Consider the following 23,267-nt stretch of genomic DNA (forward strand, 5'->3'; position numbering starts at 1 on the left):
CCATGAAAGAGAAATTTGTTCAATTAAGATGGCCATGCTACATCTATCGAGTCACCTGAAGCAAATATATATGGTATAATTTTTTTCTTATAAATATCAAACTAGGGGGTTCACACATTTGCTTTTTGAATGAAGCAAACATTAATTTTTATCTTATAAAATAAATGCTCAGACAGTTTTATCATAATTCAGAGATGATGCAATTAGTATAGATGTATGATATTGTAATGTGCTGTCAATTTTATGAAGATTTTGAGAAGATAAGGATTTAATAAGGCATGCCTACCTGACACATCTGCTGGGTGGAAAATTGGTAATGCTAAATTGTATGTTATAATATTGAGACCCATGCTATTTAATAAATATTTCAATGAAACCCCAATAAATATGTGAAGTAAGTATCAGACTTACAATAATGACATGAAACAGCTAGCACCTATCCCCAGGACTTGATGTTATTGTATCCTGGAAACTATTGAAGAAAAATAAAGCTCCAGTATACCACAATCAAATCAACCCCCATAGAAGGAGAACTACCCTAGACTTAAATATTTACAGTGACACTTTTTGAATTGCAAGAATGGTCAGTGTCAGTGGAATTGCATACATGGTACTGCTCTGTACAAAATTACTTGTTATTTTCTCAGCCATATGTATGACCAAGTATAATGAAGACTGTGTTAAAGAAGTAAACACCAACAAGGGCAGATATGTCCATCTAGGATGCTGACAAATCAGTTTTAGAAATCCACCTGAAAACAACATGGTATGCCAGAGAATGAGGGTCCAAGTGTCCCCCACCCAGTAGTTGTCCTTCTCCAGGAGCAGTGATCATTAATTTCTGTCCTTTGAGTTATCACTGGTAGGGTCTGTAAGTCTATATCACCAGTGTGCTAGTTGATCCATATGCAGTGATACTCAAGGAAATCATTTCTGGACAATGCAGACCTATCCTGGATGATTGTGAAGTCATGTAATGTATGGCAAGATGAGACAGAAGAGGACAACATGTAAAACAGTTTAATGATCATGAATGCAGTATATAGGATTAAGTACTTAAGGGGGTGCTGGTAGACAGAAGTAATGGACTACAGAAAAGGAGGTGACTAGTGCAAAGCATTATATAGCATTAAATACTGGAGGGTAAAGTAGCTAGTAGCTAGGGGAATATGGGAAAAGAGGTGACTGGGAGAATGCAGTGTACAGAATTAAATACTGGAGGATGTTAGTAGTTGGTAGCTATGGGAATATGTAAAAGGGGGCATCTGGGAGAATGTTATGGGTGGAGACAGCCTTTTTCAGATATAAATACATATAATTTCACAAGATTAACAATTTCACATTATGCAGATGTTTGTTTTGTCATTATGAATATCTGTTTTAAGGGCTGTCCCATTTAGTGGTGTGTTGCATAATGAAAAAGACTATGTCAATAAACATGTTTTTTATGAGGTCATTTGTTTACTTGAAGTTCTATGGAGATGGCCTAAAAGTACTACACAGCCAAGGGATTCAGGAGCCCTTTATTGCTGTGCTTATTCTGTAACTGAACAAGGAAATGTTATGCAAATACAGTTAATCTACTTTTCATGCATCACAGAATTCAGACTTTGCATTTCTGTTAACAGGCGATATGAAAATGTCCAAAGAATGAATACACATAGGCACATGCATGCATGTACACATACATCACACAAACACACATAGGCGTGCACACACACACACACACACACACACACACACACACACACACACACAGTGAGCTGTCAGTAAATGGTCAAACTATTTTGTAATCATGCAATTAGAATTTGCATATCTTGGGAAATTAATCTTTGTTAGCATTATAATACCTGCTATATTCATGGTCACTCACCCTCACTGCATCATAAAATACATTGTTCCAAAAGCACATGTAAATAATGAAACTGAGCCTGTTTCTTTAAGTGCAGTCAACTGTGGTGCAGTATTGAGAGAAGCTGATAGAGTGAACAGGGAAGTCACTTCTCTACAGGCTGTTTGTTCATATACCAAGCTGCAGTACTTAGTGCAGTATCTTGTCTAAACTACAGGAAAACTCAACCCTCAAAAGGAATACTTGGAAGGGTATACAGTCCCTTGTGCTCTAACAAGTAAGTGACTATTGTCTTCATTGCAGATTCTTCTTTCTGTCATTATTCAGTGGGTGTACTGCTAAGACAAAGCTTCAAAGAATAACTGTACCAAAGATTTCAAGGTAAGAATGAAACTGTCAGCTTTTTTCTTTTTATCTAGGAAAGAGGGCTACAAAACAGTCTTACCTGACTGAGATACAGTTTTTGGATGTGCTCAGGCACCTGTCTGTTCCATTCGGACACAGTACCGAGTTCCAGCATTAATATTTTTGCTGATATGCATATTTTATTCTCTTGCACTAACAATTTTTGAATAAATATAAGAACAATTTTCAGGAAGATAATTATTAAAAGAGAATGATGTTCCTTTAGTGATTACATTTTATCAGCTTTTGGGCATTCTGTTTAAGTCCACTTTTTCAGATGTAAACCTAATATAATTTGTACTTCAGAGCAGTCCAGAAAATCTATAGCAGTTCTCTAGGCATTTTATAAATGAACGTGTCTTCTCCTGTAGTGTGTAACATTTGCCTAACAACTTCATAAATCCACAGCTTGTGTTTCTCCTCTGCTAGCATGTAGCAGTTGTCTATCAACTTCACAAACCTGCAGCAGTTGTAGCTCATATTGGCGTGTGTGTGTGTGTGTGTGTGTGTGTGTGTGTGTGTGTGTGTGTGTGTGTGTGTGTGTGTGTGTGTGAATTCACTAGGAAGCTCATAAACTTTAATGTATACTGCATGTACATGTAGTATATAGTTATTGATTAGGAACCTCATAAGCATGCAACATGTGTGGTTTGCCCTATACTGTAGTAATTGCCAAAGAACCTCACAAACCTGCAGCAAATGTTTCTTGTACTGTAATTTGTACTAATCATCTAGGAATCTCATAAACCTGCAGCATGTTTGGTTTGCCTTGTACTGTAGTAATTGTTACAAACCTCATAAGCTTGCAATGTGTGCTGCATTTACTGTAGTATGTAGTAACTGACAAGGAACCTCATAGACCTGCAGCAAGCATTGCTTATACTGTAATGTGCAGTAATTATCTGGGAATCTCTTAAACCTCTTGCATGTGTGGCTTGTCCTATACTGTAGAAAATTTCTAGGAAATTCATAAACCCGCAGCATTTGTGGCTTGCCTTATACTGTAGTAATTTATAAGAATCTCATAAACCTGTAGCATGTGTGGCTTGCCCTACACTATAGTAAATTTCTAGGAAATTCATAAACCTGCAGCATTTGTGGCTTGCCCAATACTGCAGTAATTGTCTGTTAATTTCATAAACATGCAGCATGTATGGTTTGCCACATACTGTAGTATTTGTCTTGGAATCTCATAAACTTGCAGTATGTTTGTTTGCTAATACTGATTTAATTTTCTAGGAACCTCATAAGCCTGCATTATGTATTGCTTGTACAGTACTGTGCAAGCAAACTGTATTTTCAGAAGCAGAAATAGGATTTTAGTGATAGTGTGTGTAGACTGCAACAAAAACCTGTGAAGATTTTTTGTAGGTCTTGTCATGAAAACCATGTTACTTCAAAACGAAACATGCTGTGTTCTTTAGCTATCCTATGTGGCAATGTGCTATGCTAAAATATGTAACTTATTTTTACTTACCTAGGTGTTTCATGTATAATATTCAGTTTTATTTCTTGTTTAAATGTATACAGTTGAAAACTATGAATGAGCTTAAAACAGTCATTTTGAAGAGTATTCATTTATTTAGCTGAAAAATATATAGCAGCAGACTAGTAAGTAATACTGGATCAGACTGCAGAAGGGACTGCATCTCACTGCTTCATCTGTTCTATATTTTTGCATAGCATTTTACTGTACTTTGCAAACAGACAAAGGATTCCATTGTCTTACTCGCTCTCTTTCATACATGCATAAATAAATTCATCTGCGGAAGCTGATCTAAAAAGAATGCTAATTATAGAAACTTATGCTACAATTACATAAGTCAATAAAATCAACTGATATTTTCAAAAGCACCACTGCACATTAGTGAAACCAAACAAATATGAAGTTGCACTTTGGACTGTATAGATTGTGCTTACTTTAGCAGGTATCAAATATTGGATGTACATGTTTTAGATGTCTTACAGAAACTGCCCCTAGAGTCATAAGGTGCTAGAGTTAGATGGTACACAATTTTACAATACACAAAGTACAAATGCAGATAACTGCTTAAAGACTTTACATCAGTTTGTTAGTATATAGACAGATGGTCCACAGATGCAGATGTGCCCTGCAGTGCTCTAGGTGCTTTTGACTGTGGTTCTCCCTCTCTGGTCCTATTTATAGCATCTGTGTACCAACACGAAGGAGGACTGTGGCTACCCCTCCAACACATGGCACCTTGGAAGCTGCCAAATTTACCTATCCTTAAGGCTGTGATCAGAAATATAAGAAGTAAAATACAGTCAGAAACAGTACTGACCATTGCAATAAAAAGAAACACAATGCCAGTCTATTCTTATTTCCGTAACTGTCATGAACTCTGGAATACAAGTCCATTGTTTTGTTTTTACAGTTTTTTAGTATAAAAGCAGAAGCAAATACTTCACATAGTAACATATTTCAGGGTGTATATTATTTGAAATTTACCCATATTTCCTATGGGACTGTCCAGTGATCCAACCACTTTGGAAGGGAGTGCTTCCCTTATAATCCACACTGTGGTATCCCACAATGTGTACATCCCTTGTAATCAACATTGTGACATGCCTTATTGTGACTATATAATCTGCTATAATGTCTCACCTGTTTTAGGAATTTTTCTGTTGATTACATTTATTCACTGTAATGTTATTGCAAGATGTAATGGTCATGTTGCAAGATTAGACTATCCCTTGACACAGGTTTATCTAACCCATTGATAAACAGCAGTAACTTCTTAACCGCTTGCAGTTTTAAATCTATAACAAGGGACCTAAATAAAGAACACATCTGCCATACAGATTCCTATGCCTATCTATTAATTCACTCTCCATAAAGATATCTGTAAAAGTGAGTAACTTTAATATTTGACATTGCATTATGGTTTTAAGCTTCACTGTTTTGCAACAGACCAGCACTTTTTAAAACAGGGACCAAAACATTTCAAGTGGATTAAAGACATTTGAGAAGTATTCTGTTATGCTGTGTTCATGTGAGTACAACACAAATATATGATTAAATGTCCTTTATTTAAGAAAAGAATATTTTGCACCACTGATACTCTGTATACACACAGAGAGCTGAAAATAGCAAAGGTAAACCATGTACAGGAGGAGCATAACAACATTTTTAAAATGTGCTTTGATCCATATATGTATGGTGAGTTTAGTTCTATAATTATTAGAAATATGTAATTTGTAAAGAAAAAAAATCAGGTTAATTAAGTGAGAGTCAGAAAAATTAATGGAAGCTCATCTCTTCTTTGATGCAATATTTGCAAATAATTACAAAAATCAATAATTCTTTGGGCAAAACTGTAGTGTATGCTGCAAAGTACCTATAAACCTGTGAGAAGAGAATAAGCATTATTACCATCGTAGCACATATAAAAATGACAACATATTAGTATGAGCAGTAAGTGTGCAGAAGGCCCACATATGAACATAAAGCTGTGCAAGCACTGCAGAGAAAGCAGAACAGTGAACAGCTGTAATTTATTAAGACCTTAATGTTCTTTGCTGACCGTAGCACTGAACAACCTAATGGAACATGATACAAATATACAGATATGAAAGTGACAGTACAGACAGACATAGGATAATGAATGACTACAGTATAAGACCAACAATAACCATGTGGCATATGTAGCCCCCTAGGTGCCCACTTAAATTCCAAGGATCATAATGTCAAGTCCTCAGAATAGCATAACTGCCAGTACAAATGAGTGGGGATATACATTGCTAAGGCTGTGGTATTTAAGAATAATCACTCTACTCCAGGGTACAGTGATCTTGTAATTAGCATGCATAAGCGGTAGGGAAGTGAGGACACAGCCACCCCTCATGTCAGGAGTATATGAGACTTTGCATTAATATTATAAGACTAATTTTAAAAATTCACTGCTTTTCTATTTAAATTACAGTTGCCTTTTCATACATTTGGGTTTGTAATCTGAGGTCTTGATTTTCTGATATGGAGCTGTACAGACAGTTTAAGGCATAATATAATGAGACACACATACAATATAAGGAGTAATATAATGTGCCACTCACAGTGTAAGACATCATATAATGTGACACACACACACACACACACACACACACACACACACACACACACACACACACACACACACACACACACACACACACACACACACACACACACACACACACACACACACACACACACACACACACACACACACACACACACACAGAGCATAAGACATAATATAATCATAGTATACTATGTTTCACACAGTATATAATACAATATAATGTGATATATGTATATAAAGCATAACAACAATACTCTATGTACCTACAATGTGGTAAAAGATCTGGGATCACAAGTAGACTGCATTTTTAACTTTGACCACAATGTGTCTACTGTGGTAAGGAAGGCTTTCTACATAGCACACTTGATTAGCAAAGGTATCGCCTCTAGAGCAAAGGAGGTTATAGCCCCCTCTATATGCGTCACTAATCAGGCCCATAACTAAGTATAATGCCCCTTTCGGCATGTACTGTACAAAGCACCTGCAGCAAATGGAGAGACCTCAGAGGTTTCTAACTAAGAAGATCAAGGGACTCCAGCACGTGCCTTACACAGACAGACTAAAGTCCCTGTCACTGTACTCAGTATCATATAGACTTCTTAGGGGAGATTTATGCCTGGCTTATGGAGCAATCTCCAACCCAAACCTAATGAATTTACTGCACATTTGTAAATCAAGCGGGACTAGAGCTACCCATTAGCTACCCATTCCAGGGGCCTAATTATGGCCTGCAACTTGAATAGGACATGCTGGAGGGACAGATTTGTCTCCCAGCAACTGACATATCTTTGAAATAGGCTGTCAATTCACATGAAGTAGAGCACCTCTATGATGCTGTTCAAAAGGAACCTGGATGAGTAGATGGGGCATTGTAAATTCTTAACGGAGATAGTGCCCACAACCCTCCTGGACATTGGCAGTCATTAATAAATAGCCTAGTAACCTCTTATGATCCTATGATCCTATAACACATGATATAGTCTGACACATATCTCTCTCTCTCTCACACACACACACACACACACACACACACACACACACACACACACACACACACACACACTATATCTCATGGATCTCCACCACAGCAGGTTTAAGGTATTACACAATGAAAAATCAAATTTGACTGGGTCTTTCTTTCAGTAATACAACATCACACACATAGTATTACATATAATAATAACATGGTGTAGGCAGTATAAGGCATATTATAGTGTGACAGACAGTATAAGATATATTATAAGATGACATGCACAGTAAAAGGTGTAATATAATGAGGTGCATACTGCATAAGGTGTAATATAATGTGACACAAATAGTACATGATGTAATATAATGTGTCAGACCCAGTATAACACAATACACAAAGTATATGACATAATATAATGTGTCAGACACAGTATAACACAATAAACATAGTATATGACATAATATAATGTGTCAGACACAGTACAACACAATATAATGTGACATATATGGTATAACACATGACATAATTTAACACACTCAGTATAACAAGTAATGTAATGTCACACACACAGTATAAGACATAATATAAAGTAGTGCACACAGTATATGTGTTGAATATTGTGCAGACAGTATAAAGTGTAATATAATGTGACACAAACAATATGAGACACACTATAATGTGGCACAAACAGTATAAGGTGTAATATAATATGACACACATGTATAAAACATAATATAATATGTACCACACAGTAAAAAGCACAGTATATTGCAATGCACAATATATGTGATACATACAGTAATTTGTCACAGTGGCCCACACAGCACATCATTATGTCAAGATATGTATACAGATCTTTCTGTAGGGTATCGACAGTACATGAACATATGAAGTAACTTATAACATGAATGTTCTTCACAGATCTCCTATAATACTGGAAAATAAAAACAACTCTGAGTTTTAACTTTAAATGTAAATGTGAAATAACAGCTGTTCCACACAGTCTACAAATGGTATCATGCAACGTGTACAATCTATTTCCAAAATGAAAGCATATATAGCTAAGCAAATATTTAAATATGTATGTAACATGTAATATACAAGTATAAACATGTGCGTGTGCACTATAACATATCTGTATCCATGTAGAAATTATAACATATACTGCAATTAGTTCAGATCTCTATGCATGTGCATATTCGTATACATGTATATAAATTGCATGTCAACACACATATGTATATCACCTTCTTCAAATTATATACTTGTTCTGCTTCCAATATTTACTTGCAGCCATTGTCATACATACAATGTCCTACTTTTTTGATTCCTAACTTTTCTCTTACTTAACTCCTATATACTCTTCTTCTGCTTTTACTATTTATTTTTCCCTTTTTATTATCACACTATTTTGCCTGTCTTATCTCCAGAAAGTATTTCTAATATTTTGTCTCTTTCTTGAAGTCATGGCATCAACCTCTTGTATTTCTAGATAACACCCAAAATGGCAGACCAATTCAGAAACATAAAAAAAACGTTATAATGAGCTGCGCCGTATATCAATTTTGAACACTGAGATGGATGGTGCACATGATGAGACTGATGCCAGATTTAGCAGCAGTGACAGATAAACAGCACGTGTTAGCAGCTGACATTGAGGCCAGCACCTACAATGCTATAATGTGTGTCACAGATATTCATGGCAATGGAAGAGGTACAGATACTAAGTAGCATGCCACCAGCTCACAGGTCTGCATAACGTGTGTACATGAGGATGGTAAAGGACCTAGGTGAATTGTGTCACCCATAAGCAGAACCAAGAGGGAAGTATGGTATGGCTTTAACTGTGAATACCAAGGTATGTGTAGCCTTAACCATTTTAGCTACTGGGACCTTCTAGCCCCACACACAGCCATTCCAGAGTCCCATTATTTGGCTGTTTCTCCCCAGTTACCATAAACACTGTTCAAACCTGTTAGTGAGTGCACTATTTTATTATTTATTTCTATACTGATTACAGATATTTAGATTTAATTTAATACTTTTATTTCAAATTTTATAGCACAAGCACTGATAGACATTTGCTAAACAAAACAAAACTCACAATGACAACAGACTAAGTATTAACAGTAAAACTTCTCTGCTCTTGAAACACACATTGATTGAAACAGCATTGAACCCCACATTCAAAGAAACTGCACCTGGTTAGTGGTGGATAAAGTTTACCTTTGAAATGTTTTCAAAACATAGCCCCCTTGTACGCATGTTTAGGACTATGCATACATGCATGTGTTCTTTGATTCACCTTCCTGATTATTTTAAATAATATTCCTTGTGTGTTTTAAATTTGTAGTTTTGAACATTTTCCAGAAAGCAATGAAACAAAACATATGAAACAATAATGACAAAACTGCTCAGAACATTTCAACCATAAAAGGCCACTCAGTATCAGTCAATATGCACAATCTTTTCAGAAGTGAAAGTCATCTGAACAATTCCACATTAAAGTGATCTGTAGGCAATGAAAAGGTTACTACGACTTTATACTTCAGTGTTTCATCTACAAATTCAGTGACTGCTGCCTTGCCTAAGTTGCATTTAAAAAAACAGTAGGTTGGTAATATTGCAATAGAAAATGGATGGCAAACTGACAACAGGTTCATAGTTACTGTGAATATCATCCAAAGGAGGACACACTCGGGACTGCAACACCCCCCACCTCCCCTTAAAGTACAATACATTATCAACACTTCATCTACATGTTGTGGGAGTAGAACCCACAGCATTCTGCATAAAAAGCAAGCATGCTACCTGTAGTGTTACTAACATTGCTTCTAAATTCTGTGGCACAAACAGTGACAACCATTTGCTAAACAAAACAGTTGCACATTGAAAACAGACTAAGCATGAGCAGTGATAAACGTATCTTCCCTTAAAGCTCAAAATTCCTTGAAAATACACAAGATCTCAATTCCTTGAAAATGCACTGAAACTCAGAATTAATTGAATGTACACTGAAAAATCATATTTTTTGAGTAGCCTGGTAGCTGTTGTAGTGGATTCAGGCTCTTGTCACCTGTAACCCAGGTACAAGGTACTAACCTGCCATCCCTAACTAGATCATTATACACACATACTCACACACACACACACACACACACACACACACACACACACACACACACACACACACACACACACACACACACACACCTACCAATGGTTCACTCGATGAAGCAGATATAAATAAGTCCATGTCCAGGCAGCAGAAGAAATAAGTACAAAGCAGGCATAAACGCAGCAGGAGCATTGTGTTTAAATTCTGCTCACTGACGTGGAAAAGAAGCAAGCCACAGCAGGTTATGTGCACTGATACATGCAGGCATATGCAGAGGGCATTCCTAAAGAAGAATGAACATCTTTACAAGCAACAGCAGGTGTGTGCATCAACGCATGCAGAGACACACAGATGCAAAGGGCAGAAGACGTTCTTAAAGAAGAACAACTGCTCTTAAAAGCTGCATGTAATTTATTATTTTTTTATTTTTTTAATTAAAAAGTAAATAGCTTTCTTAACCAGCAGGCTCTATCTGGGCCAGCAAGGGCCCTACCCAGCCAGCGGGAGCCACAGCCAGCCAGCAGGCCCTAGGTGACTGCCTAGGTTGTCTAGTGCTGGATCCAGCTCTGTTAAGGATATTGCAGGTGTTAGATTCATGATTCCTAAACCAGTTCCTCAACATTATACTACAGCATGTGGAGGAGTACATTTGGTTCTCCAAGGCAGCAAGGAAGAGCTTCAGCATCTTGAAGACATTTTACAACATAGCTCATTTTTCCAAAAATCCTAGGAGCCATAGATTGAATATACATATTACCATCAAAGCCCCACCTATTCTAGAGGGCCTGTGCTACATCAAGAGCAAGAGCTTCTACTCCATGAACTACCAGGTGGTCTGGAATGTTCCGACCATTATTTGTAATGTGTCTATACACCAGTTTGTCAGTGCACATGATTCACATACTTGTCACATGTCCAGCCTATATAAAAGGTTCTTGCAAGGGTATTTCCCATAGGATCATTTGGTTAGTAGGTACACATGCATACTAGAGAGACATGTCTACATACATAGGTACCTCCTAAGTAAGAAGGAGGCACATATAATATGTTGTTACTGTGTGCTGTAGATGATGCCAGATATGCCCTAGAACAATGGTTCATGATCCCCATCCACAATCCCCAGACCATGCAGAATCTGGCCTATTACATGGCTCATGTATAAACACAATATATGGTGGAGCATGTGTTTGGGCTATTGATGGAGGTTTCTTTTTTCTATACATATTTACAGAACTACTGTAATACAATTCAGATATCTGCAATGAGGCATTTGTTGTGTTTACCATGGATCACTACATTGCATTGTACAAACAGATGGATCAGCGGGTGCCCATACTGGTAGGGCCTTCCATACCAGTCATGGCAGCAGAAGAAAGGCAGGATGGAGAGTTACCAAAGGAACACGCAGAAGCAATGCCACAGCCAAAGGCAGAGGCAGTCGCTATACATTACAGAACTGTCAAAAAGGAAGGCATTGGGTCCACAATTGTGTGCTGTAGTGCAGAAAACCAAGAATAAAATGATGCATGCATCAGCATTCCCAGTCTCTGCATGGCAGTGCATGGGCTGTTAATGCTCTGAATCAGGCATCAACATGCCCATACAGCTTAGGGGTTAGGCAGGTCATATTCATCATCCATTGCACAGATGGGAGAATACAGTCACAGCTGAATACAAGATGAGATAGGGTTAGCATATCTCTCAACCTCCTAGCACAAAAAATCTGGACAAAGCCCAACATAATGGGGGGACAAAAGCCCAAAAATAGGGACAGATTTTAAATGCTGCTCTCATAAACTTAGAAAGTTGCTAAAATAACAGGATTTGTCTTAGCATGCATTTTTTAAAAGATATGAAGTCTGAAACTCAAATATATGTCATTATTTAATGACTTCACTTCTCAGATCCAGTGATGTGATAGAGAATCACAAATTTTATGAGGAACAGAATAAAAATATGATGCAAAAATATGGACAGTTGAGAGGTATGAGGTTCAGCACATAAGCCACAAAGTCTGGGACATTATTGTAGTCAGTGATCACAACCTCCAGTGATGTGGTAAAGCTGACATGATGTGCCTGTTGGCAGTGCCCACTATATAGACTTGTGGAGCCTGTGCTTGATGCTGTCTACGCCAGGTAAGGTGTAAAACTAATGGACCGTGAGCATCTACCCTGACTGGATGTACCATGTACTGATCTTGAAAGAATGCCATTGTTAATAACGTGAAGAAAACAAAAAAGGAGCGTAACACCATCGACATAAAACTGGAACTTTAATACAACAAAAACAAGAACAGGATAAGCGCTTTCAGCATGCGCCTTCCTCAGATCCTGAAAACAAATCCTACACACAACTATTTAAGAACCAGCTAACCAATCTAGTTAAAAGACAATTAAGCAATTAAAAAATGAGGTAATAAAATATAGCAACACTTGCTCCCCATTTGCATAGTGCACTTGTAACAAAAACATGTTTTAAAATAACTTAGATCCAAGCTTAGAACAAAACTACATTTTTTTAAATGCAATCAGCATAAAATATTAAAACTTATAGTAAATAAATAAAAACACTGCTGTCATAACCATTACACAGCTTGTAAATCTGTTAAAAACTCACAGCTCATAATGTTAACATAGCAGGTTCACAACCATAATATTGAAGAAGCAACAGTCACAGCCTGATATACAACAAACAAATAACTATTGTCATCGCATAGAAGTCTGGTGAACACTCAGAATTCATATTATGAACAAAATAGACACAAAACTCACCCATCAACAGCAGAATGCATTATAACTCCAAACTTAAAAGATGTCATGTTCACATCTCTGAAAGAAATGAAAGCTTGCATAAACACCTATTCTGTAAAAGTGTACAGAAGGAATATTACAGAGCTGACATCTGTAACAAAGATGGATAGGAAGTAAAAAATAAAAAATATATAATGAGCTTCCTTAATGGCAAAAAGTCAATCTCCGTTCCTTCAGGAATGGTTTAAGTGGAACAACACCATTAGGCCATAGGAAACAATCAGCCCTTAAGTCCATTATCCATTTAGATTCTTCCATTTCCATTTGATTTGTTACATCCCCTGCTCTTATAGTTGGACGAACCATTGCAAGGACCATAAATCTAAATGTATGGGTGGCATTATCTCGAATATGAGCATACAATGCATTCGTAACAACCTTAATGCATATATCAGATTGGTGCTTAAAAATTCTTTCTTTTTGCATCCTATTCATTTTGCCCACATAGAAACATGGGCAAAAAGTACAGGTAGCAACATATACCACATTCTTACTATTACAGTTGGCATTTCCAAAAAACTGGTATCTCCTTCCTGTAACTGGATGTGTAAAACGTTACTGGTATTGATAACAGTGCAGGCTTTACAACTGCCACATTTCCGTGTGCCAGAATGTGTATGTTCATTCCTTTTGGCTTTGCAGCTTTTATTGTAAAGCAACCTCTTTAGATTTTTCTTGTTCTTAAAACTAAAATGAGGTGTGGTCCCTACTATTTCTTTTAATCTATTGTCTGATGTTGACACAGGCCAGTATTTTTGATTATTCCACATATTGTAGAATTATCACTGCTGTAAGTAAGGCTGACCCTCATGGTCCCCTGCCCTACATTAGGACATATTCTATCGTCTTTCATCACTTCACTTGCCATTCCATTAATATACTGTTGAGAGTAGTAGGGTCTACCCTAATTCATTCTCAGATCTCTGGCATGATCTATTGTTATTCCTTCTCTGACTGGCCTGTAACCACGATCCTTGAAACCTTGTAACAGTGTATTGCTTTTCATGAGAAAAGTATCATCCCAAGTACAAAGCCTGGACACTCGAGTGACTTCGTTGTCAATCACATTGCGGAAAATATGTCTCGGGTGCATATTGGAAAAATGCACCATATGATTCCTCCACATAGGTTTCCAATACAGCACAGTATTTATCCCTTCAATAGGATCCAATAGGATCTTGACATCCAGAAATTCAATATCTGTTCTGGACATCTTAACAGCGAATTTTAGAAACAAAGTAGTCTGTGTTAAAAAATACACAAAACTTTGAACTTCTTCCTCACTTCCAGCCCATAGAATCATAACGTCATCCACAAATCTATTATAGAGGAACACATTCCCTTTCCATTGGAAGTTTACATTCAGTGTCCATAGCTCTTCCCACTGGGCCAACACGAGATTAGCATAGCTATTCACACAGGGGGTACCCAAAGCTTACCCCCCCCCACTTCTGCCAATAGTAGCTATCTCCATAAACAAATAAATTGCTCTCTAGCACCAGTTCCAATAGGCTGCAGACAACATAAGAGTCTAATTTCCTTTCTCTATACAAATCTCTTATGGCTTCAACATCATATGAGTTAGGAATCGATGTAAACAAACTATGAACATCCATAGTGACTAATAGCAAATGGGAGAAGTCATAGATGTTAGTAGTGGCTTCCTATAAATGCTGTAGGAACTGTGCTGTATCTTTCATTATGTTCTTGTACTCACTCAGTTGCTTTTTCAGCTCATTTTCCAATCCTCGGCCTGCCACTATGGGATGCATGGGTGGTTTAGAGCTGTTTTTATGGATTTTTGGCAGTCCATTGATGATAGGTATGACAGGATGTTCTACTACGAAAAATTCGTATAGTTCCTTTGTTATACTCCTATTCATAAGCATCTCATAAAGTACATCTTCTATCCTCCTTTTCATCACATCATCTTCTTTCTTCATAATTCTTAAGTATGTTGCTCGATCACTGAGCATATCCAACATACTTTCATTATAATCATCCATACTCATCACCACCACAGCTCCTCCTTTGTCAGCTGGTCTAATAGTTAAATCCTCTCTAGTTTGTAGTTCTTTTAAAGCATTCAATTCTTCTTTGGTAAATTCTGATAGTGTTTACCTTTGCCATCTGTTCTGATTTTGGCTAGTTCTTGCTCACATAAGTGTATAAAAATCTCAACCATAGGATGGCTTACGGGAACAAACGTGCTAGGCTTCCTAGGTGGTCTTTAAGAGTCATAATCTGATCTAACATTGGACCCAAAAATATGTTTTAATGTCCCATTACATCCAAAACACTTTATATCAGTCACAAACTCATGCAGCGGTGAATGTAAAGCTGGTATAAAATGTAATCCTTTCTCAAGTAGAGTAACAAACTCTTTTTTTCAGAATACTGTTTGAGATATTAACAACTAAGGAATTCATCACAGAACTTTCCTTCTCTTCCTTTCCCTGCTTGCGGGTCTGCCTACACGTGGCTCCTTCACATGTATTAAAAAAGGAAGTTGCTGTTCAATATGTAGATGTATCGATCATTTCTTGGGTACGGCTCCTGCTTGTACAGTGAGCATAGAGGATGATTCATTCATACAAGTAGGATTAGGAGCATTTGTTGTATTGTTAACTTGCTCCATGGGAACCTCAAGGGTTCCTTTAGTCAAACATTCTATATCATCATTTTGAGCACACACACTCCCATTGGTTACATTTATATCAGTATGGGCTCCATTCACTTGATGAACTTCAGCTCTAACTGTCACTTTATGGCGCATTTCATCTCGCCTCTTATGCATCTGGTTGGCTGCAGTGACCTCATTCACACTCCTCTTGTCACCCTGCCTGGGGGCTCTAGGCCATTCAAAAAGGTGGCCTTGTTTAATATCATTGTAATAACGTGGTCAATGTCCAGAACTGGGTTTAGCAGGCTATGTGCCCACAGGTAATAGAGAAATGGTAATACTGCAAGAACATGCTTGTGCAGCCTGATGAGGTGTTACAGGTGTTGAACCAGAGGAATGACATTGGCATGATCTGGATAACTCTCATATCCTGGGGTGTTAGGCTGTGTGTCCATAGGCAATAATAATACTTTCTCACCAATGGCCTGTATAATAGTCTGACTTGTGATGGTTTGTAGCCATCTTCCTCTCATTCAGACACTCACACGACCATGGAAGGCATGGTCTGTGGAGTCAGACTAGATGGCAGTTACAATGTGTCTCACTGAAACACCTGTAAAAGCAACATTTACCATCAATGATTTCAGCAGCATTGAGTGTTGTTTGCCATTAAACTTTATATCACTGTGCAGTTAGAGCTTGTTATCCTGTAAGCTATAGAGCACACTCAACCTCTCCACAATTCTGTGTGTAATAGCTGTTTGTATCTGGATTATTGACCTGAATATCTGTAGGTTAATGCTGAGTGTAAATGTTGATCTTTTGTGCTAGATCCTACATTGTGAAAGCAGGAGCACACATGATACCATTATTTGTCGACACATATATGCCCCTATATCCCTTTCCCATGGGCTATATATTGCTGCACATTAAACCACAACTATAGCATACATTGACATATACCTTTCTGGGGTACATGGAAAAACAGACATGCATGCAGGAATTGATCAAAGCAGGTGGGAAATGATCAATGCTTCCCTTCAAACCTGCCATAAAATGTGCTATAGAGCACTGCAGTATTCTAGCTAGAGAGTTGTGAAAAAGGCAGCTGCCCCAGGTGCATCAAAAGTTGTTGTTTTTTTTTTCTGTTCCATATTACTGCCACTCAACACTTTTTGCCCTGTAACCAGGAAGGGCGTGCAACTACAAGCCGAGAAGTGATCCGAAGTCATGGACAGGATTGTTTCAACAACCGCAAAGTGTTAAGTGGCAGTAATATGGATTTATCAAACAGTTTTCCAAATATTCTCATCACTGTATTGAGTTAATCGGGTAACGGAGCACAGGGAATATCTGTTGCTTCGTCATTGGTGGGAACGGAAAAAGTTGACTGTTTCATTAACAGGGAACTCGATGTTAAAGTGTTGTTGGCTCATAAATATGAGTTTAAAATATCGGATAAAGAAACCAATTTAGACAATAATGATTCTTATAGTGGCAGTGTTTCCAAATTGGAACAACTGCTTTTTAAATACAAATCTTTAGACTTAGATCATTTATATTTAATGGAATGTTTAACATTAGGGATTGTACCTAAGGGGCTCAGGATTTGGAAATACCCCAATGGGGTGGTGGAAGGTTCTGAATTTTGTAAAGAATTACTGAATATATTTGACTGCTGTGATTTTGATATTATGAAGGTTATTATCAAACAGAATGAAAAAAATGATGAAATGTTTGTGTGAAATTGAATGCATTAACCAACATGTATTAAGTGACTTGTATACTGTCGAAAGTGAAAAAATCAAGTACCGTGTAATGTTAGAAAAGGTTGAAAAGAAATGTAAGGATGTTTATGGTAGACAGACTAGGAAATTAGAATGTGATCAGTGTGAATATAGGGAACAACGAGCATACCCCAAAGCTGAGATTACCCAAAAGTTACCAACAGGATAGTCACAGGGGTCCAGTTTCTCATTTTGAGTCAAATCAGTTCAGGAGTTCACCACCTTATGCAGGACCCCATGATATGGAGATACACAAGGAAGGGCATAATACTAATTTGGATGACCCTTTAAAGTACCCTCATCTCTGGAGGTCGGAGAGGATAAGGAACATGGGGCCTGTGAATTACAATCGTACTGGTTGGAGAGGGGGATACAGGGGAAACAAACTGTAGCTCCTACAGAAAACCCTATTTCCAGGGTTATTATTAGTGAGAGGTTTAAACATAATTTAGGAGGTACCATATTTTCAACTATAGCAGATTGAAAGTACAAGAACTTCATTTCAGCCTTTTTTCCAAGGGGTTCAAATTCATTCCCCATAGGAAGGCTGAGATTGACAAAGTGGTAATTCACTTAAAGTTGTTTATCAGGAAAAAAAACTGGAGCTTTTATTTAATGACCATGAAAACAGAGGTCACAAAGACAGTACTTTAAGTACGAAAAGTATATACAATCCCCCTTTGGATCCCCAGCTCAAGAACTTTGAGAATTTGCTTGAACAAGAACTTAGGAAGGGTATTTCTGAGAATGATGGATGTGTTGGGTGATACTAACAAATACATCAGAATTTTTCTCAGTGAAATAAACTTAGTGTATAAGAGGATTTTTATGACACTTAACAATTTAACTGTTGAAAGGATTAATAGATCTGGATTCATTCAAATTTTTACATAATGAAAGACCAAAAATCCCCAACATATTTGGCATTCCTAAGGTGCACAAGAGCATAGAATATCCCCCTTTAGGCCTATAGTTTCAGATGAAGGGTCTGTGACAGCTCCATTTGCAAAGTTTTTAGATTTCAAGTTGAAGACACTTTCTATGAAATGTAAAGACACACTTAGGGATTCATGGGACTGCTTAAGCAAATCAAACCCGACTTATATAGGGAAAATACGTTTTTCATTACTATTGACATTGTGGATCCTTTTTCCTCCTTTCCACATGAGTTGGGTTTGATGTGGTTGGAAGAAGCCATGGTGGAAGCAGGGGGTTTATCTAATTGTGATTTCAGGTATGGTTAACCGTTATGGACCTTGTGTTGAATAACAATTTTATCCATTTCGAGGGGGAATTTTTTTGACAAACTAAAGGGATGGCAATTGCCAACATTGTTTTGTCCATGTGGGAAAGAAAATACATTTTTCAATCAGTATATCTGGGATGCTGGAATTTTTGCAAACGTTATCTTCACGATATTTGTCCTTTTTGGATCGATTCTAAAAAAAGTTTTTTGAATTTTTCACATATATTTCTAGTACCACTGATTTTTTGCGATTTACTTACATTATATAAGATAGCAGTATGAATTACCTAGACCTCACTATACACAAGTTTCAAGGAAGGTTCAAGTCAACTGTGTTTAGGAAGGAGACTTACTCCAACTGTTTTTTTTTATTTTTCACCAGTGCCCATCCTTTTAGTCAGAAGAAGGGCCTGGTCAAAGGACAACTAGTGAGGGGTAGTAGGATCTGAGGATGAGGACTTCATCATAGAATGTCAGTTGTTGAAAAGTATGTTTATCCAAAGAGGGTATCCATCCCAACTTCTGAGAGATATTCAGGAGGGGGTTGATAGGGACAGACGTGACAGGTTTGCTCCTATATTGGGTAAGGATGATGTTGCTTTGGTTAGATCAGTAACAACTAATGTAAAAGAAGGGAATTTTGAACTGTCTTTTGTGATTAACTACAATGGGGACACTGGAGTTATCAGGAACATCACTGAAAAGGAATGGGACAGGTTTGCTGCTATATCTGATTTAAATATATTTGGGAAACCTTTAAAATGTATTTTCAGGAAGGGTTTGAACATTAAAAACCTTATAGAAAAAAGAAATGAGGCCATTGAGCTCTAAATTAAAACTGAGAGGTACAAGACTTTAATATGTTATTTTAGGCATTGTCCACCTGAGGGAGGTCTTGTATTTGTATTTTTAAGCAATTTCTTTAAGTAATATTTTGAATTAAGTTTTTATAATATTTACTGTTATATAGTTTTTATAATACTAGGCAAGGATTATAAATGTGTTTTTACATATACCCATATATATATATATATATATATATATATATATATATATATATATATATATATATTTTTTTTTTTTTTTTTTTTTTTAAGGAACTTTTCTACATGATGGTTTTATACAAGTCTATTGTATTTGTGGGTTTACATTTTACTAATTCTTATATTACGTGGTGATTTTGACTGGTGTTCGATTTAATTGTGTAGGATATTTAAACACCATTTTATTTTATTTGAGTATTGCATCTGAAGTCTGTTATATGATGAAAACATATCAACATGAGAACGTTTATGTGGTTTATGTGCTTTTACTGCTGTGACTCATGTTTTTGGAACATTTTTGAAACATTAAACTTTGCCTTTTCCTATCTGTAGTGTTTGTCCTTCCGAAGGTGCTTTTTGTTATATTCACCACCTCCTTCATTTTGTAATTTATTTCACATACTATCATATTCATAACTAACAAAGAGTATACAACTCATTGTGCATCCCTGTCTTGCACCACTCATCATATGCACCTCTTGGCTTCACCAGCCATTAACAAGTATTTTTACTTTTTTATTACTATACGCTGGCATACATAATTTCCTAATTTTCTCACTTATACTATATTCTTTTATTATTCCCCATAATATTTCATGTCTAATTGTATCAAAAGCCTTATTAAGGTCTCCTATCATGAATTTCACTTTTTCTTTTCTATTCATAATATCATCCACAATTTCTCTACCTATCACTAATAATTCTTGACAACCCTTCCCCTTTAAGCTATATATACACTATCTTCCATAATATTTTCCATTTTAGTTTCAAATCTCTTTTGTATTATTTTCATAAAGATCTTATAATCATTATTATTCAATACTATCAGTCTCCAGTTTTTAATTGTCTGTCTTCCTTCCTCCATATATATTCTCTCCTTATTCTCTATATCTGTTAACTTTTTTTTACTTTCCATACTTTTCACTACCTTCTTTTTTTCTTGAAACATTTCTTGCACATATTGTATTATACTATTCATAATATTTTCCTAATATCCTGTCCTTTCCTATATCATAATATTTTCCTGAGTTATTTCTATTTCTCCTTTTACATTTTTTTATTTCTCTTAGAACACTACCATCTTCTTAAGCAACTTGATACATCTTTTTTCCTTATAAAATTATCTTTACTCATATAACAATTATTTTCTCTTGATTTCTTTCATATAATTATTTTTCTTTGTCAAAGTACTTTCTATCTTTATGTTCTGAATCCTCCAGTGCATCATTATATGTACTTTTATATTTTCCTTTCAGTACTTTTCCTGCATATTATTGCAACTGTAAAAAACATTTTTAGATTTTTCTTTAAATATCATCCACCATTCAGACCAATTTTTTATAAAATGTTCTCATATTAATATGATCTGTCCATAACTGCATTACTGATCTCTTTCCTTCTTCAGTCCATGCTTACTCATTTCTCATTTTTATTCCTTTGCCTATTTTTATATATTCCTTGTTTTCCTTTTTCTCTAGCCATATTGCAAAATGATCAGAAAATTTTAACTACCTCCTCTTTTCCAGTAACTAAACCTTCTGATACTATAAAATAATCTATATCAGTTCTATACATACCCCTTTTGTAAGTCCATGAATTTTGTTCCAAAGTTTTAATTTACCAAATCTTATAACTTCTAAAATTTGTCCTATATCATTTCCATTCTTGTATGCTTGCCTCTTAAATCGCAATTAAAGTCTCATGTTATTATAATATTCAAATGTATCACTACTTAGTCTAAAATGTGATAAAATAAGCTTTACCTTTTTTACAATTAGTATAAGCATGTAATGTTACAATTCTATCTACTTGTTATTTCCATTTCAAATCTGTAATGGTTAATAATCTCATTTTTGCTAAAATAACATCTAACGTCTTTATGGTATTTCTACAGAATGTGGATATTCCAGAACATCTCTCATTTCCCAAATTCTAGATTATTTTTCTCTCCCATGGTTATTCTATTTGTAATCATGTTTTCATTTGTTAAAAATGTTGTGTCTTCTAATATAATTACAGTTACACTACATGTATTATACCACTCCAAAATACCTATACCTTTTACAATATTCTTAATACTATTCACATTGACAGAAAGCACTCTACAATTTTCATTCTTACTTTTCCTTAGATGGTTTCATAAGTAGATAGCTAATTACTGGGCCAGCTGCCCCAATGGGATATTCTAAGCCTAGCCAGTCTCCCCAAGATAAGAATCAAACACTGCACCTGTGTCTCTGAGTCGAAAAACTCAACCCTTATACCAACCCCCAACCATTTGCACTATATATTCTTTCTATCTATTTCCTTTCTTTTTTCTTTTGTACTTATGTCTTTAAATTTTTTTTTTCTGGCTTTTACCATTTTACCAATGGAATTCTTTTTTTTCTTTTACTATCGCCCAATTTATGACTTCTTCATCACTTATTTCAGAACTGTCTTCGATGTCCTCTTTATTAATGTTTTTCCTCATCTAACCATTCTTCTGTTTATACTACTTCTAAAATTTCTTCTCTTTGTTAATTCTTCTCTTTCTTTTTCCTTATTCTCATTTTTACAATCTATCCATAAATGTCCAATTTTGTTACATTTATAACATTTCGGTTCATATTTTTTTACATGATGTCCCATTTCCCCACAAGTATAACATTTTCCTTTATCACGGTTACTTATCAAATGTCCTTCTTAAACTTAATGTTTTGGGCTGTCCCCAGTATTGTACAACACCACTATTCCCCACCATATTTATCATGCTTGGTATATGTATATTTTTTTCTCTTTATATTTTTAACACAATATTACAATCCCATTTGCCAGTCCATAAACACCTTTTACCATGAACTTTTGCAATATCCAGTACTTATTTACATACAGTTTGCAAATGTCCTTTCAAAGTCTTTCTTTCCACCTCTGTTCAAAATTGTACATGCATTTTCATTTTTTTCTTTTTCTTTTTTTTTTTTTTTTTTGGTTTCCCTGTTAAATGCTTTTATCACATAAGACTCCATGGATTACAGTCTTTTTTCTAAATTCTCCAAGAACATTTTCCATTGAAAAAAAACAATCTGAAATAAATCAAAAAATGTTGTTGATAAGAATAAATGTCTTACCTCATTTGCTTTTACACCCAAAGGAGGTATTAAATTGTCTCACACTTTATAGCTGCCCATTTCTTTGCCATCTTTACTTTGAATCCTTACCACATATCTCCATTTATCATTTTCTTCTGCATCTTTCTTTTCTGCTACTCCCCTTTTACCTTCTTTTACTTTCTCTGCATACATTTTCTTTTCTGTCTCATAACTATTCTTCAGGATTGTATCTGCAT

At 35.9% G+C, this 23,267-nt stretch overlaps 1 protein-coding gene across 2 annotated transcripts in view; it reads left to right on the forward strand.

Annotated features, from left to right (window-relative positions):
• The first annotated feature begins 1,936 nt into the window (after positions 1 to 1,936).
• Positions 1,937 to 23,267, forward strand: part of TMEM272 (transmembrane protein 272) — a 359,857-nt gene continuing 338,526 nt past the window's right edge. The window contains exon 1 of one of the 2 annotated variants that reach the window (XM_044071675.1): positions 1,937 to 2,129. The gene's annotated coding sequence lies outside the window, so the exon portion shown is untranslated. The remainder of the gene's footprint in view (positions 2,130 to 23,267) is intronic. The other variant, XM_044071674.1, reaches the window with a different exon arrangement.

The sequence above is a fragment of the Protopterus annectens genome, chromosome 5.part0, assembly GCF_019279795.1.
Source record: "Protopterus annectens isolate FY-2018-M chromosome 5.part0, PAN1.0, whole genome shotgun sequence".
NCBI lineage: Eukaryota > Metazoa > Chordata > Ceratodontiformes > Protopteridae > Protopterus > Protopterus annectens.